Raw genomic sequence first — 17222 nt, forward strand, 5'->3', positions numbered from 1 at the left:
CCATCATGTCCTATCCCAAGAGCTTGGATAGAGTTCCCTGTGCTGTTCAGCAGGACCTCATTGCTTATCCATTCTAAATGGGATAGTTGGCATGTGCCAAGCCCAAACTCCCTGTCATCATTTGTTGTCTGCTGCTATTAAGAAATTTATCCTTGGAGTTTCCGTCTTGGTGCAGCAGAAACGAATCCGACTGGGAACCACGAGGTTGAGGGTTTGATACCTGGCCTCGATCAGTGGATTAAGGATCCAACGATGCCATGAGCTGTGGTGTAGGTGGCAGACACGGCTCTGATCCTGCGTTGCTGTGGCTGTGGTATAGGCTGGCAGCTACAGCTCCGATTAGACCCCTAGCCTGGGAACCTCCATATGTCACAGGTGCGGCCCTGAAAAGACAAAAGGCCAAAAAAAAAAAAAAAAGGAAAAGAAAGAAATTTATCCTTTAGTAGATATGCAGTACTTTGAAAATAAGCAATAACAAGAATTTTCTAAGAAAAGATCAGAGTACTGAAATAACAGTAGAGGTGCATTCAGTTGCCTCAGTTTAGTGAGACTTAAGAATAAATTAGTCTGCAGAGGTACAGATTGAAACAAATGCGAGTTAACTTGTTCACTTTGCTCTGTAGGCATGCATGCATGCCTGTATAGGACCATATGGCCCAGTCACCATTTTGGGAGGTTAGCGAAGTCACATGCTGTTATCTCACTTAATGCATAATTAGTACTTTTGAAAACACTGGGGACCATCCTTAGGAATGTTTGTCCTCTCCTGGGTCGGATTCCTCTATTTTTCTAGTCTTACGTTCCTGAACTTTAAAGTCGGATATACTTGCCTCATCTTATCGTCCCTCAGTGAGTAAAAGATTTCTTTCTTTCTTTCTTTTTATGGCCACATCCATGGCATATGGAAGTTCCCGGGCTAAGGGTCAAATCAGAAATAAGTAACTTAACATACATTTTGGCTGATGTTTCTTGTGTCAAATGAAAATTTCAGTGAACTGTGCCTGAATTTTCCAACAGAATTACAGAGTATTTTGTTTTTGAGTGGATTTTATTTTTTAAGCATGAAAATATCTTACTGTAGCAATTGTTTTTCTTTCTCCAGAAACATCTGCTAGGGAGAGGGCTGTGGGATAGTTGAAGCTTTATCTTCTCCAGTCCGTTTCGGTGGTGGCACTGACATCTTCAGCTCGTAGGTCAGTCTCTCCAGTTCCTAAGTCAGGCTTTGGAAAGGTGTGATGGGGGCTTTATAACGCTAGACTCAGGCTCATGAACTGCTAGGCATAGAATCACAGGTGCAGTGGTGGCTTCTGTATCCAGGATGCTCGGAGTGATGCTTGGGTTTTCGGGCAGAGTGGTACTTTAGAGGCACCCAGGCTTTAATACGGATGCAGGGTTTACCACGATGATTGTTTTCTTTCTATGAGGATTCATCCTAATACCAGCATTTTGCCCCCTTCTTGGGCACTTTCCCACACGTTTTCATGTGGCCTCCGGCCCCAGTTTCAAGAGACTTACGTTGCCCGGATATAACAATAGGATAAGAGAAATACTGTTGTCCAGAAAGTAATAATGAATAGCTGTAGCGCACACGGGGGAATTTTCCTGATTTGGCCTCTGCCTCATTCTCAGGGTCTGTGAATTCTTACCGCCTTCCTCATCCCTAGGGAGTCAGTCTGCGCCACGCACTCACCGGCTCCTCCTCCCTTAACTTTGCTTGAGCTTCTGAACTTCTCCGCGGAGTCAGAGTAATGGATCTACGGTGCTTTTGGCGGTTGGTGCTGGAGTTTGGGGAAGATGTTTCGCATTGTTCCAAGACATATAAAAAACTACAAAATGCATTTGGTATAGTTCTCTGCAGATCAAGCTATTCTTTCTTTCTTTTTTTTTCTGCTTTTTTAAAAACAAGGAGGAGACCCTTTTTTAGTACAATAAAATTTATGAAATCACAAGAAAGCGTGAGAAAATAATAGTCACTTCAAGCTATTATTTCTTAAAGTTCTTCAATTTAGATTGGGGTTGGTGGGGTGGTTCTTCTGCTCCACATGGAGACTTCTGAACTGAAGTATTTAAGATAGCTTCTTGGAATTCCCCAGTGGCTTAATGGTTAAGGATCTGGCATTGTCACTGCTGTGGTGTGGGTTCGATCCCTGGCCCGGGAACTTCCGCATACCATGGGTGTGGCCAAAAAAGGGTAAAGTATTATTTGAAAAAAGGTAAGATAGAAAACTAAACATAATATTATATATATAAAAAAGGAAACGTCTTTACTCACATGATTGATGCCTCAGCTGGAAAGGCTAGAAGAGCTGATGGTTAGCTAGGCCTCTCTCTCTCTCTTTTTCTCTCTTTCCACAAGGTCTCTTGATTAGGGTAGGTGGACTTCTTTACATGGTGGCTTGGGGCATCAGGAGAGAGCCTTCCAAGAGGATAAGCTCTGTGGTGAAAGCTCTCATCCAGCTTCTTCTGCTTGGATCAGACTTGCTAATGTTTCACATGGCCCAGCACAGACTCAGTGTGGAAAGGGCTTGAATACTGAAGAAGTGATACATTGGGGGTGGCCAACATTACAGGGTGGAGTAATATGCCAAACCTACATGAATTTTAAAGATGAAACAGGTGATTTCAAGAGAACTGCTTTTATGGTGGGCCAGGGCTCATCCATTGTGGATGATGCATGTACTTTTTTTTGCTACTGAGAGCTGATCCAAGCTAGTTCGGTGTGCACGGCTCTTAGGTTCTTTTCGGTATATCTGGGGAGTTTTAATGGTTGACAGTAATGAGGGTTAATTACGCTCCCATAACTTTGTATCAGATTATTAGGAAAGCAAGTCTCAGACCAAATTCTGCTACTCATACAGACCTTTCTGCAGGCAGGCACAAAACAATCATAAACCACTTCGTCAAACCTCATTTAGGGATATCACCTAGGGCCCCATTCCTAATGATAAAGATTCCAGGGCTCGGTAGAATCTTACCTCCTGTTTGCAAGCACAGGGACTGTCTATAAAATATTATAGCCAATTCACATTTCCCCACTGCCACTAATTTCCCAAATGAAAGCCTCATTTTTATCAATTAACAAGCCACTAATTCCACCAATGAAAACCCGTTTCTAACATTATGCTGATGAGGAATGCTCTTGCATCGCACGGGAAAATAATGACTGAAGACCTTTCAGGCATTATTTCTAGCGAATGGCTTTTCTAATAATGCTTAGCTAATCATCCCCAGAATGTGGATTTCTGATTAGGGCACCGTCCTGCCCCAACATGTAATTGTAACTGACGTACACTAAGGAATGTTTAAATAAAGCGCAGATACTGTAGCACGTGCCTTAAAGAGTGCTTTGGTGGCGACACTGGAGGTGCTTTCCCTGTGGGCATAAGACATTAGGACCTTGGGATTAAGCTTTGTGGATTCGTTGCTTTTGGAACCAGCAACATCTCAGTTCTCGGGTAACTGTTTCTAAAACCAAGTTTCATGTACCTATAAAAAGTCCATAATTGAAAAAAATTGTTAAAATATTTGTGTTTTTATTATCTATTTTCAAGCATATGCAGCAGTAGAAGCTATATCCATCAACCGGCTCTAATGATGGCGAGTTGTGGCCAACCTCTCTCCTCTCCTCCACTTCCCTACCTGCTGCATTAAAGTAAACCCCAGATAGATCATTTTATCCGTAAATTCTTTTTTTTAAAAAAGCTGCACCTGTGGCATGGGGAAGTTCCCAGGCCACAGCAGTGCCAGGTCTGAGCCGCATCTGTGACCGACACTTCGGCTTGCACTATGGCAACCCTAATTCCTTAACCTGCTGAGCAGGGCCAGGGGTTGAACCCGCATCCTCATGGATACCAGTCGGGTTCTTAACCTGCTGAGCCACAACCGGAACTCCTGTGAATTCTTCAGTGTATGATTCTGATAACAGGTAAAGATTTTTCTATTAACATAAGCATAATATTATTAGTATACCTCAAAATGGATAGTTCCTCAATATTTAGTCAGTGTTCAAATTTCTTTGAATCATAAATATCTCTGCTTGTTTGATTTGATTCTGGATTCGAACAAGGTTCACATGTTGCATTTGGTTGATATGCACCTTGGCTTCTTGAAGTAGACCCAGAACTGGGTTTCTTAATCTCAGCACTATTAACAATTTAGGTTGGATAATTATTTGCCCTGGGGGTTGTCCTGTCATTGTAGGATATGTAGCAGTGTCCCTGGCCGGTAGCTATTTGGTGCCAGTAACACCAACCCCCTTGTGTGAAAACCAAAAATGTCTGTCAACATTACCTAATGTCCCCTCAGGGCCAAGTTGCCCCCGGTGGAGAACAGTTTATCTAGCATTCCTGTTTACTATTTTGGCAAAGTATTTCACAATTGATATTGTATATTTTTTATCGAAGCACATCAAAAAGCACCAAACAATTGTTTTTTGATTTGTGGGTCCAAGTCTTGTCTGCCTGACTTGTCCATGATACACTGTCTCATTTCTCTTTCACCAAAGAATTTTAATAGCCACGGATGTCCATTGTGTTATTAGGGATTGTAGAATGGGGAGTTGGTAACTTTATCCTTCTTTCTGCATTTATTTGCTGGGACTCTTCCATAAAGAGTGACACTCCCCCGTCAACGACGTGATTACACTGTAAACGCGGGGACCCTGCGCTCCTCTGCTCGTGACGCTCCAGGGCCCGCTCTCACAGACTCCCCCCCCCCCCCCAGGTCCCAGTTGTAAGCCCCGGGTTGTCACTTGTTGCCAACTGGCTTTAAACTGAGGACTCCGGTGATCTGCTCCTCGGGCTCGTTCTGCAGGATGAACCCGAGACTCGCAGCGTCCAGGGAGACACTTTGCTCACTAGATCACTGGTTACAACTCAGGAACAGCCAAATGGAGGAGATGCACAGGGCGAGGTCTGGGGAAGGGCAGAAGCTCCCACACACTCTCCAGGCATCGTCCTCCTGGCACGGCTGGGTGCTCACCTACTGGGGGCTCTCCAGCCCTGTCATTCAGGGTGTTATGGGGGTCCCATCACATGGGCATGCTTGATTAAATGGCCAACTGTTCATGGTGGAATTCAAGCCCTGCCTCTCTCCCCTTGGAAGTTGGGGGTTGGAGCTGAAAGTTCCACTCTCCAGTCAGGAGGTTGGTTCCTCTGGCAGCCAGCCTCCATCTTCCCAGAGTTGCCTCAGTAGCACAAACTCAGGTGTGGTTGAAAGAGGCTTATTATGAACAACAAAATACACTCCTCTCATCCCATCACTCAGGAAATTACAGGGGTTTTAGGAGCTCTGTGCTGGGAGCTGGGGCTGAAGACTGAATACACACTTCTCGTTATATGACAGCATGGCCGGCCTCCCCTGGGTCTTTGAACCCGGATCCCTTCCGGTGAAATGGTCACGAACGTCAAAAGATGCTGGCACATGACTGGAGGTCATTCCGTCATTAATGATTATCCAGCCTATCATCACATGAAAGTGTCTCCCAGAGAGAGGCCATTCAGATGTGCAGGCTTTCATTCAATCTGCTGAGCTTCCAAAACAGGAATGGTCTCAGCAATGCATGCTCTTCGCTGCTCTTTGCCCTTTCCAGTGTGTCCAAGAAAATACTGTGTAGTAGGCATGGTCCATAGCAGCCCTCTGGACCAGATAATTTTCTGTGTTTTGGGGACTGTCCTATGAATCGTAGGATGTTTACAGCATCCCTGGCCGGTACCCATTAGATGCTGGTGGCACTTCTGTCTGCATTAGACAATCACACATGTCTCCTGACATGGCCACGCAGCCCTTGGGCGGCAACATCATCCCTAGCAGAGAGCCAGTGCTTAGTGCCAGTATCATTTCTTTTAATGCCAGCATTGTACTCAATTTTGTGAATGCACCACAGTTAATTCAAGCAGCTCCCTGTTGTTGGGCACTTAGATTGTTTCCTAGTAGTCTCTCACTGTTACCAAAAGTGCTGCTGTGAGTGATGTCATGCCCGTGTCCTTCTGTATTTTTGCTGGAATATTTTTGGTAGGGTTCCTAGAAGTGGGTTGCTGGGTCAGTGCGTAGATGTGTATGCAGTCCAGCCAGACGTTGCCCAAATCCCCCTCCTTGGGGATAGTTCTGGTTTTCTTCCTGCAGCAGGTATGAGAGGGCGTGTTTTTCCAGAGCCACATCGGAGAGCATGTCCTGCAGTATTTGGAATTTTCCCCCTATATTTAAGAGGCATTGCCTTTTCTTCTGTGAATTAGATCGTTTGCTTATTTGTCTCTAGGGATTTCCATCCTCTTGAATTGTTGGCAACTCTTTCTGTGTTGGGGTAAACTGGACGAGGACCGGACGTTGCAAATCTCCCTGCCTCCCTCAGTTTGTGTTCATTTCTTGATTTTGTTTATGTTATGTTTTTCATGCCAAAATTGCTATTTTTACATGACAAAATTTGTCCCTTTTCCTTTGTTGCTTCTGGATTTTACCTCAAAGGAACGTTTTTCCCATTTCCAGCTTATAAAATAATGACCCGTGTTTTCTCCTAATACGGAGGTACAGTATGCATGTATTTATTCTTCAGACCCATTTAGAATTTATGCTGGCATGCAGCATGAGACATAATTTCACTTGTATATTTTTCTATATAACTAGACAGCTTTCCATTAGACAGTCCATTTTTTTTTTTCTATACCGATTTGAGATTCTGCTTTCCGTAACCTTCTAAACGTCTGTATTCAGTTTGGTGTGTTTTTGGATTTTCATTTCTTTTTCTATTGCTCTATCAATTCATGTGCCGACACTGAAGGCTTTATAATATGTTTCAATATCTATTTAGCCTGTGTCCCTGCTCCGCTGTTTTGTTTTGCTTTGTCTATAGTGTTTCCCTGGATAGTCTTGCTTGTTTGTTCTCTCAAATAAAACATGTAATCAACTTACCCAGCTCTGGGGAAAAAAACAATATACACTTTTTTAAATTGGGATTATATTAAATTCATGAAATCACTTAGGGAGAACTGACATTTTCCTGATGCTGAGTTTTCCTATCCACAAATGTGATGTGTCTTTCCATTTGTCCCAGCCCATTGCTGTGTCTTTAAGGAGCATTTTATAGTCTATAAACTTTTTGGCCATCTTACAATGTAAAGAGTAAGGCTTTTCTTCTCCCGTTCCACACACAACTTCCAAGCACATGTATGTGTTGCGACTCATCCTTTCATTTTTGTAGCCATGATCATTTAACCTTGATTTGGCTTTTGTCAAAATTTGAGAGGTAGAAGAATTGCATGCAGAAGGGTAAAAGTAGAAGCTTGGGGGTTAGCCTGCCTTTGGTTTCGATTTGGCACTGTCATTTATCAGCTCTGTGATCATGGGCAAATCCTCATTGGCAAAATAGAGATTTTCGCCTTTTGTCGTAAATAGGGACTGAAAGGGATAGTAAAGCAGCTAGCACAGTGCCTGGCTTGAGTAAGCGCTCACTTGCAGTGGTCGTTGATGCTTTGGGGCACAAAATCGTCTTAGTCTCTCCTGGCCATGAAGAATTTCCAGCATGGATTGAAGACTCTAACACTGAACGGGCTTTCTGCATGTGTTTGAAACCTAGGCGTCTTGTACACCTACATATGTATTTAAAAAATTCCGTCCATCTTCTGTCTGTGTTAATTTCATTGATGCCTGGCAGTACCATGCTGTTTTGAGCTCTTCCTTTTCCCCACGAGTTGGCATTTTTTTAAGACTTTGTATTTTGTCTCATTTTCACAAAATGCTAGAATAACCTGCAAGTTGTGGCAGAAGCTTTGTGCATCTCAACAGTGATGGATTGTCTTTTTGGGAAGCCATCAATCAAGAGCAGCTAACAAGCATATGGAGTGGGGCAGGAGTGGGAGGGGCTCCGAAGGTCACTTTCCTTGGTTCGCTGGGCACTTGCCGTGAACCCTTTTGATGGATGTTGTGGAAATTTATGCTGATTGCATCACTATTTCATGGAAGGGTTGACTTGCTTTCCCTGAGCAGATCTCTGATTTCAGTTGAAGATCAGCATTCTAAACCTTAGAAAGTGCATGCAGGCAGCAACATTAATTGAGCACCCACTGTTTACTGAGCACTAAGCAGCAGCGTTCCAAGTAAGTAGATGAGCTTGTGAGGGGCTGTTCCTGGCTACAGGGCTGGGTTAGGCATGGCCCTGCTCTGGGGACAAGGGCCTGGCTGACTGGTGAATGAACAGATTCCAGGAGGGTGGGTTGGTGTGTACTTGGCGACTCTGGCGGGCGCGGGGCTGGTAGTGCTGGTTCCCCGGGGAGAGAGTCATTGCAGAGACCGAGGTAGGAGCAGGAATGCAGTTGGCGTCTTTTACTGGAGAACAGGGAATGGAGTTTGGCGCTGTGGCCAGCAGAGCACGAAGAGGCAGTCTGTGGTCTGAAGGCCTTGGTTGAAAGCATGGAAACTGAGCAGATGGTGGACTAGGAGGTAGGCCAAGATCAGAGGCAAGTGGCCAGCATTTCTCTTGGGAGTGGGTTGTGATGACAGGGTGTGAGGTGCTGTGCCACCTCTTTCACTGAGCGGCACAGGGCATCCCTGGAGTCCAGCCAGTAAGGCGCTGTCCCTCATCTTAAAGAGACCCCATCGGCAGGGTCAAAGAGACTTGGTGCCTGGGCGGAACAGTCTCCATCCTGTACAAGCAAACCTGCTGTACCCAGTGGGGACAAAATCGTGTAATAATAAGAGCACCTTCATTTATGTAGTGCTTTCGCTACTGCAGACTTTCTCCTCTTTCACCGCACATGTATAAGTGATGCCCTTCCTTTAGGAAGACAGTGCCAGTGGCTTCCCATTAACTCTGTCCTTGGCACTGTTTTCCCAGAAGTGTTTGTGAGCTTGGGTTGATTAAACCACACTTGTTGGGTTCCTGGTAACCTGTAGGAGTTAGCAGTGTCAGAGTGAAACTGTCTGTGGTCTATATCCTCCCGTTTCTGTGACATGTGCCTTTATTCAAAGAAAAATCCTTACGGCGCACCTGCTGGGTAGCAGGCACTGCTTTGGTGCTGTAGACGTCTGAATATCGATCTATAAAAGGTAGACCTCTGTTTATCATCCTGTAATATCACCTCTTAGCCAAAGGTCAGACTGATGGCAGCCTCAACCACTCAGAACATACATGGGAAAAAGGCAATGAGAGAGGCTTGAAGCTGAAGACGGCCGAAGACTTTATTCTGCAGGAGAGGCAGAATCGCCCTCAGGCAGTTTCTCAGAACCACCGTGTGTGTAACGGAGCAGATGATCTGATCGCAGCAGGACTCACTGACCGCGGTGGGGGGAGGGGGATGAGACCGGACAGCGGAGGGAGGAGACGGGAGAACTCTGGAGAGCAGAATAATTGCGTTTGAATTCTCCCTCGTTCTTCAGCACAATGACCTGAGCCGTTTGGTTCGGGAGTAAACCACCGCAAGGGCTACGGTAGCCTTCGGGGGGCATCGCGGGAACCAGCACCGCAGCTGATGGTCGTGATGCTCCAGCTCAAACGCGCATAGCTTTTCTGTCTTCTTAAACCCAATCCTTTAGATTATGTGCAACACTTTGTCAGGTCAACACAAAATCCCTGTGGAGGGTGCATCTTTACACGTCTAACGGGGTCATATCGACAGCCACCTGAAACTGACGAAATATTGTCAATCAACTACACTTCAATAAAAAACGAATCATCTGGAGCATTTGTTAAAACAGATTGCTGTTCCCATTGTGGCTCTGCGGAAATGACCCTGACCGGTATCCATGAGGATGTGGGTTTGATCCCTGGCCTCGCTCAGTGGATGAGAGATCCAGCCCTGCCGAGAGCTGTGGTATAGGTCACAGACAAGTCTCGGATCTCGTATTGCTGTGGCTATGATGTAGTAGCTGCCGCTTCAATTCAAGCCCTGCCTGGGAACTTCCATCTACCACAGTGCGGCCCTAAAAAGCAAAAACAACCCCACCCCCACACAAAACAGAGGTTTCCGGACCCCACCTCTAGAGTTTCTGACTTTGTAGCTGTATGGTGGGCCCCACTCTGCCTCTTAACCAGGTCCCACATGCCGATGCTGCTGCTGGTCCAGCGCCACACTCTGAGAGCCTCTGCCCTGCGGATGTGTTGTCTCTGTTTTACCTGGGATTTCAGAGAAGTTGTGTCACTTAACCAAGGTCACGCAGGTGGCAGATTGGAGACTCCAATTTAGATCTTCTGAGAATGAGCCATAGCTCTTTCAGACTATGTGCTGTTGTTTCAGATTTCTCACTTGATAATTAAGAGAGGGTTTGATGCATTTTAGATTTTCATCAAAATACTTGCAATTCAAAACCTTGTCATTCTGGCTGGTATCAAAAAGACAGGAGGTGGCAAATGCTGGTGAGGATGCGGAGAAAAGTGTGTACTGTTGGGGGAATGTAAATTGGTGCAGCCACCGTTGAAAACAGTACAGGAGGCTCCTCAAAACTTTAAAAACAGCACCATCCTATGATCCAGCAATCACACTTCTGGGTGTTTACAGGAAGGAAATGAAAACAGGATCTTGAAGAGGTATCTGCATCCATATCTTCATTGCAGGATGATTCACAAAAGCCAAAATATGGAAACAGCCTAACTGACCATCAGCAAATGAAAGGATTAAGATGTGATTTCATACACACACGCATATATGTGTGTGTGTGTGTGTATGTGTATATATATGTGTGTGTGTGTATGTGTGTGTGTGTATATGTGTGTGTGTGTGTATGTGTGTATATATGTGTGTGTGTGTATATATATGTGTGTGTGTGTGTATATGTGTATATATATGGGTGTGTATGTGTGTATATATGTATATATATATATATATATATATGTTTCAGTCACGAGAAAGAAGGACATCCCTCCATTTGTGGCAACATGAAATCTTGAGGGCCTTTTGCTAAAGTGAAATAAATCAGGCAGAGAAAAACAAACACTACATGATCTTACTTAGATGTGGAATCTTAACAAACAAACAAAACACTTTTATCCATATCCTCACCAGCATTTGTCACCTCTTACCTTTTGATAACAGCCAAACTGGGAGTTCCCATTGTGGCTCAGTGGAAATGAAACTGACCAGCATCCCTGAGGACGCAGGTTCGATCCCTGGCCTCGCTTGGTGGGTTAAGGATCCAGCGTTACCATGAGCTGTGGTGCAGGTGACAGACGTGGCTGAGATCCCGAGTTGCTGTGACTGTGGCTGTGGCTGGCTGCTACAGCTCTGATTCGACCCCTAGCCTGGGAACCTCCATATGCCTCTGATACAGCCCTAAAAGCCTAAATAAATAAATAAATAAATAAAAATCCAAACTGATACAAACAGAGGAGATTGCTGATTGTCAGGGGCTGGGATGTTGGGGCAATGGGGAGATGCTGGTCAAAGGGTACAAACTTTCTGGGAAGCCCATGGATAGAGCAGTGATTATAGTTAGCAGTCCTGTATTGTATGCTTTAAAGTTACTAAGACAGGATGTCCTAGGTGTTCCCACCACACACACACACACACACACACACACACACACACACACAAAGGTAGCTGTGAGATGATGGATTATTCTTTACTGTGATAACCGTTTCAAATGTATACACATATCACATCATTACATGTACACTTTAAACTTACATAGTGTTATGTGTGACTTGTGACTCAATGAAACTGGAAGAAACCTGTGAACTTGCCATCCTAGTTTATTCAAACCTTTATGTGTATGACCTATATGCTTCTGTCACGGTACTGGGTGGGGTTTTTGGTATGTCCACCCCCCATCACACTGAGAACATTTACATTATGAGTTAAGAAATTAAGATAAAGGATGGAAAAGGAATGCCAGGAGTTAGATGGGTTTGGATCCACTGGGGCAGGTGAAAAATCCTTTGGAAAAGAGCTGTGAACGAGAGAGAAAACATGAGATCTGGTGGATCGGAAGGAAGCTGGGCTTTAGGGGCATTTTCCTGCAGATCTTTGACATGGAATCCTGTAATCACGAGTTCCTGTTGTGGCTCAGTGGGTTGAGAACCCGACATAGTCTTCGAGAGGATTCAGGTTCGATTCCTGGCCTTGCTCAGGGGGCTAAGGATGCGGTGATGCCACAGGCTGCCTCGTAGGTCACGGGTACAGCCCTGATCCCGTGTTGCTGTGGCTGTGGAGCAGGCTGGCAGCTGCAGCTCTGATTCGGCCCCTAGCCCTGGAACGTCCAAGTGCCTCAGATGTGGCCATAAAAAGAAAAGGAAGAATCGACTTTGATTCGACGTTATTCTCTAGATGGAGCCTACAATGGTTTTTCCAACTGAGCGAACACTGCTGCTTCTAAGGTTGGGACAGCTAAGAAAACTCTATTTTCTGTTTACATGGCCATTTTCCTTCTCTGTGAGTGATTTCCTGTGAGCCTCTTTGTCCCAAGTCCTTTCTGAATCAGTTGGAGAATTTTGATGAAGCCTCCTAAGAAAGAGTCTCTAAAGGCGTCTGAAATAAAATTCTGAGATCATCTGTACCTTTCATTTCAGGGCCTCTGTGATAGTTGCCTCTAGTGACAAGAAATGACATCTTGTCTCAGGCCATAACCAGGCTGTATCAGCAGGGTTCAGTCAGGAAAACAAAACCACTGCAGGTATTTTAATAAATTAATGAATCTATCTTTTTAGAGCTAGGGGGTGAATCAGAGCTGCAGCGGCCGGCCTCTGCCACAGCCACAGCAACTCTGGGGATCCGCCCTACGCCACAGCTCAGGACAGTGCCGGATCCCTAACCCACTGAGCGAGGCCAGGGATCAAACCCGCATCCTCATGGATACTCGTTTCTAATGGAGTCATTTTAAATGCTAAGGAATGTAGCCTGATTACGCAGCTGACAATCTACTTTTATCAAATATCTAGGAAGACAGTGTAGAAGAAGGTGACCTAGGAGTCCACTGTGGCTCTGTGGGCTAAGGACCTCGTGGGTACTAGTCAGGTTCGTAACCTACCAAGCCACAGCAGGAGCTCTTCCACTGCAGGTGCTCTTTTTTTTTTTAAGGCACTGTGGAGGGAATGATCAGACTGAGTCAGCTGTCCTGGGCCAGACAGAGACCTCCACGACTGCAGGTCTTTTTAACATGAGATTTAATACAGGGATTGAGGTCCTTGGAAACCATGGGAAAGACCAGAAGAGTGAAAACCCTGGAAATCGCCGCTAGTTTCAGGTTCACTGCCACAAAGAAGTGAAGAGCTGCTGCCTGCTGCAGGGCTCGTGGCGGTTCTTGCTCTGGTAGCTGAAATGGCAGGGAATCGAGAGGCTTAGTTTTTTTTTTTTTTTCCTCTTTTTAAAATTATAGCTGATTTACCTTGTTCTGTCAATCTCTGCTGTACAGCAAGGTGACCCAGTCATACATCTATACACACTGTCTTTCTCCTTCTCTGCCAGAGGAAGAGGGGAGAGTGCCTGCGTCCTCTCGGCCACCTCCCAAATCTTGCAGAAGTGCAATCTCATTCTTGAACCCTCAACATGAACTTGCACTTCTGCAGGATTTACTTGTTTAACTTGTTAAACAGGAGCCACTTGGAAAGTAGAGTTTGTGTAACTCTGCAGATGAGGTTGTGGCCTCTTCAAACCACCGACTTGGGGTGGATACGAGGTGTCTTGCCGGAAGTAGGGGTCTCCACGTCTCATTACCAAACCTCTGAACCATGAAGTATCACTGCACTTGCAGTTTCTAGATTTGATTTTGCTTAACAGATATTAATGACTTTTATTGATTATCTTTTTAATTATAGTAAAATCTCAATTTATAGGAATCTTGCTAAGGCATAAACTTCTATTAATTAGATTTTCTCTCTGCCTGCCTTATTTGGAAAGAAGTTTTACTGCTGGAAAACAGGATCAATGGAAAGTATTAATTTATATCCAAAAAATCAAAACCCATACTCACCCAGTTAATACATATCTATTGCACAAAATGGGGACGACATAATATTCTCAAATATATTTATGTAAGAAAATATATATTTACTTAATCTGTCCCCTTTTATTAGAATTTTAGTTGGTTACAGTTTGTTTTTTTTGCTTTATTTACCAATGTTGATACAAATACTCTTATGCATGCATCCTACAATAAGCAATACCTTGGATACATTTTTTAGTGCCTAAAATAATGCACTTTCAGAAGATTTTAAAGCTTCTGGAAAGATTAGAAGATTAGACTTGAAATCTCTCATCAGCTGTGAATAAGAGCTCCCAGTTCCCTGAACCCTCACCAGTATTGGGTTTTACTATATTAAAAAAGCTTTGCTAACCTAATAGTTAAAAATGGCATTTAATTGTCTTAATTTGATATTCTGTGATTACAAGAGAGGTTGAACATTTGCTTGTATGTTATTATCTGTTTATATTTATTTTCCTAATAAAACCATTCTTTTAGCTTTTTTTTTCTATTGGGTTGTTAGACTTCTTTAAAGAACGACTTTAGCAACTTTTTATATATTAAGAATAAAATCCCAGGAGTTCCCGTCGTGACTCAGTGGTTAATGAATCTGACTAGGAACCATGAGGTTGTAGGTTCAATCCCTGGCCTCCCTCAGTGGGTTAAGGATCCGGTGTTGCTGGGAGCTGTGGTGTAGGTCGCAGATGTGGCTCGGATTCCGTGTTGCTGTAATCTGGTGTAGGTTGGCCGCTGCAGCTCAGATTAGACCCCTAGCCTGGGAACCTCCATATGTGGCGGGAGTGGCCCTAGAAAAGGCAAAAAGACCCCCCCCAAAAAAGAATAAAATCCCATTGTGTTCAGTGGAAATGAATTGGATTAGTATCCACGAGGTTGCAGTTTTGATCCCTAGCCTCCCCTTGTAGGTTGGGATCTGGCATTGCCATGAGCTGTGGTGTAGGTCTCAGATGTGGCTCAGATCCTGAGTTGCTGTGGCTGTGGTGTAGGCCGGCAGCTGTAGCTCCAATTGGACCCCTAGCCTGGGAGTTTCCATATGCCATGGGTTTGGCCCTAAAAAGCAAAAAGAAAAAAGAAGGAAAAAAGAAAAATCATTTGTCTCTTATACATGTTGGAAATATTTTTCTCAAAGTACTATTTGCCTTTTTGCCTTTTGCATTTTCTTCCCTAAAGAGTTTACAATTTTTATTTCATCAAAATTGCAATCCTTTTAAAAATGGTATCTGCTCTTGAGACCATGCTTCAAAAATCTTCCATCTAATATTATGTAAATATTCAAGTATATATTTCTATGCCCTTAGAGTTTGATTGAAAAATTTTACACTTCAATTCCATTAGGAATTTCTTTCATTATCATGGAGAGATGAAGCCAGGCATGATGTTCAAAATATTTAACAGCCAGTGTGCCTTGGGTGCTGACCAAGCAAAATGAACGCCAGCCAAAAAATTGGATATGGTCAGATTGGTAGTTTTTGCTGAATATCGGCCCTCGATGAAGTTGATTTTTCCCCCTAAATATTCAACTCTTTGCTCGATACTTATTACATCTTTTCCTCATTGATTTAAAATGCTTTATTTATCCTATATTAAATACTTTTTTGTTTGCTTTTTAGGGCTGCACCCACGGCATATGGAGGTTCCCAGGCCAGGGGTTGAACCAGAGCTACAGCTGCTGGCCTAACCGCGGTCATAGCCACATCAGATCCAAGCCGCATCTGTGGCCTACGCCAGAGCTCACGGCAACACTGGATGCTTAACCCACTGAGCGAGGCCAGGGGGGATTGAACCCGCAACCTCATGGTTCCTTGTCGGATTTGTTTCCGCTGCGCTGGGGCAGGAGTTCCCATCCTGTACTAAATACTTTTAAAATTAGAATCTTTCTCCGATGTTCACTATTACCCTTCCATTACATGACTGGCTGTTGTGCCCATTCACAGCAAGGCAGTGAATTCGACACTGTTTTGGTTACTGTAGCTTTGGAAGACACTTGACTCTCTGGTAGAACAATTCATTAACCTTCTTTCCAAATCCCTGTGCCGAGCGAGCGGGTGAGGAAAGATGTCGCCACCCTGACGTCTGACCCTCGGAGGTCACAGGGCTACTGTAACTCAGTGGGAGCAGGAAAGAGTGTTTTGCTCTTAAGTGTTGCAGTGGGACGTCTTTTGGGGCTTCCGTCTCATTTTCACAGGTAAATGGACAACTCTAGCAGCCAGGACCTAGGGTATCGTAACCAGAGACTCCGACCCGCGGGGAGGTCAACCCGAGTTGTCTCACCGGGCAGGTGCCCGTCAGAGGAGTCTCTCCTCCCTTCTCTTCCCTTCCCTCCCCCTTTGCCCAATTGCTTTGCTTTTGCTAGATTCCTTTTTTAATTTATTCTTTTAAAAATCTCATAGGGAGTATACAAATACATAATTATTATAAAACATTTAAACCATAGAACTCTTATTAATTATAAGATGTTTCCCTGTGTATTATCCTACACAGGATACAAATAAGGATTTTCCTGAGTTTTTTTTTTTTTTGTCTTTTTAGGGCTGTACCCACAACACATGGATGTTCCCAGACTAGGGGTCGAATCAGAGCTGTAGCCATCGGTCTACACCACAGCCACAGTAACGTGGGATCCAAGCCGAGTCTTCGACCCAACACCATAGCTCATGGCAACACCGGACCCTTAACCCACTGAGCGAGGCCAGGGATTGAACCCGCATCCTCATGAATACTAGTTGGGTTCACTTCTGCTGAGCCATGATGGGAACTCCTTGAATTTTGGGTTCAGGGAAAGAGAGTCATCTAAAACTTTCCCGCCTCACCGTTCCCTAAAATTTTCCCACGTGTACAATGTAGCCTGTGTAGATAATATGGAATGTTTTTTTCAATAAGAATCTTCAGTTTCATAAAATTGGTACTTCTGTAAGAAGGCTTTGCCCAGGTAATGATGTGGTTAGTCATGAAGCTCCAGGCACAATGCAAGCTTCGCAGCCGGGGTCTAGAGTAGGCCACATAGGACGTATTTAGAAATCACTGATCAGATGCCATCAAAGGAACGGTCCCTACCTTTGGGACGTTAAGATTAACTAGGTGTAGATTTTTACTTATAAAAGTCATACATCCTTTTGGTAAAAAATTAAAAGCCACAGAAGGCCTTCACTGCAACCCCAGCCAGAACAAATTTCTTTTGTATCCTTTCAGAAAGTTTCTGTTTATACCAAAAATGTAAAGAACTCCTTAAAATAACCCCCCCACCCCCACAGGAAGACACCGAGAGTGATGTCTGCGTCTTCCTTCTGTCAGCTGACGTCCCGTCCTAGACTCTTCCGCAT

The sequence above is a fragment of the Phacochoerus africanus genome, chromosome 10, assembly GCF_016906955.1.
Source record: "Phacochoerus africanus isolate WHEZ1 chromosome 10, ROS_Pafr_v1, whole genome shotgun sequence".
In the NCBI taxonomy this organism is placed as follows: domain Eukaryota; kingdom Metazoa; phylum Chordata; class Mammalia; order Artiodactyla; family Suidae; genus Phacochoerus; species Phacochoerus africanus.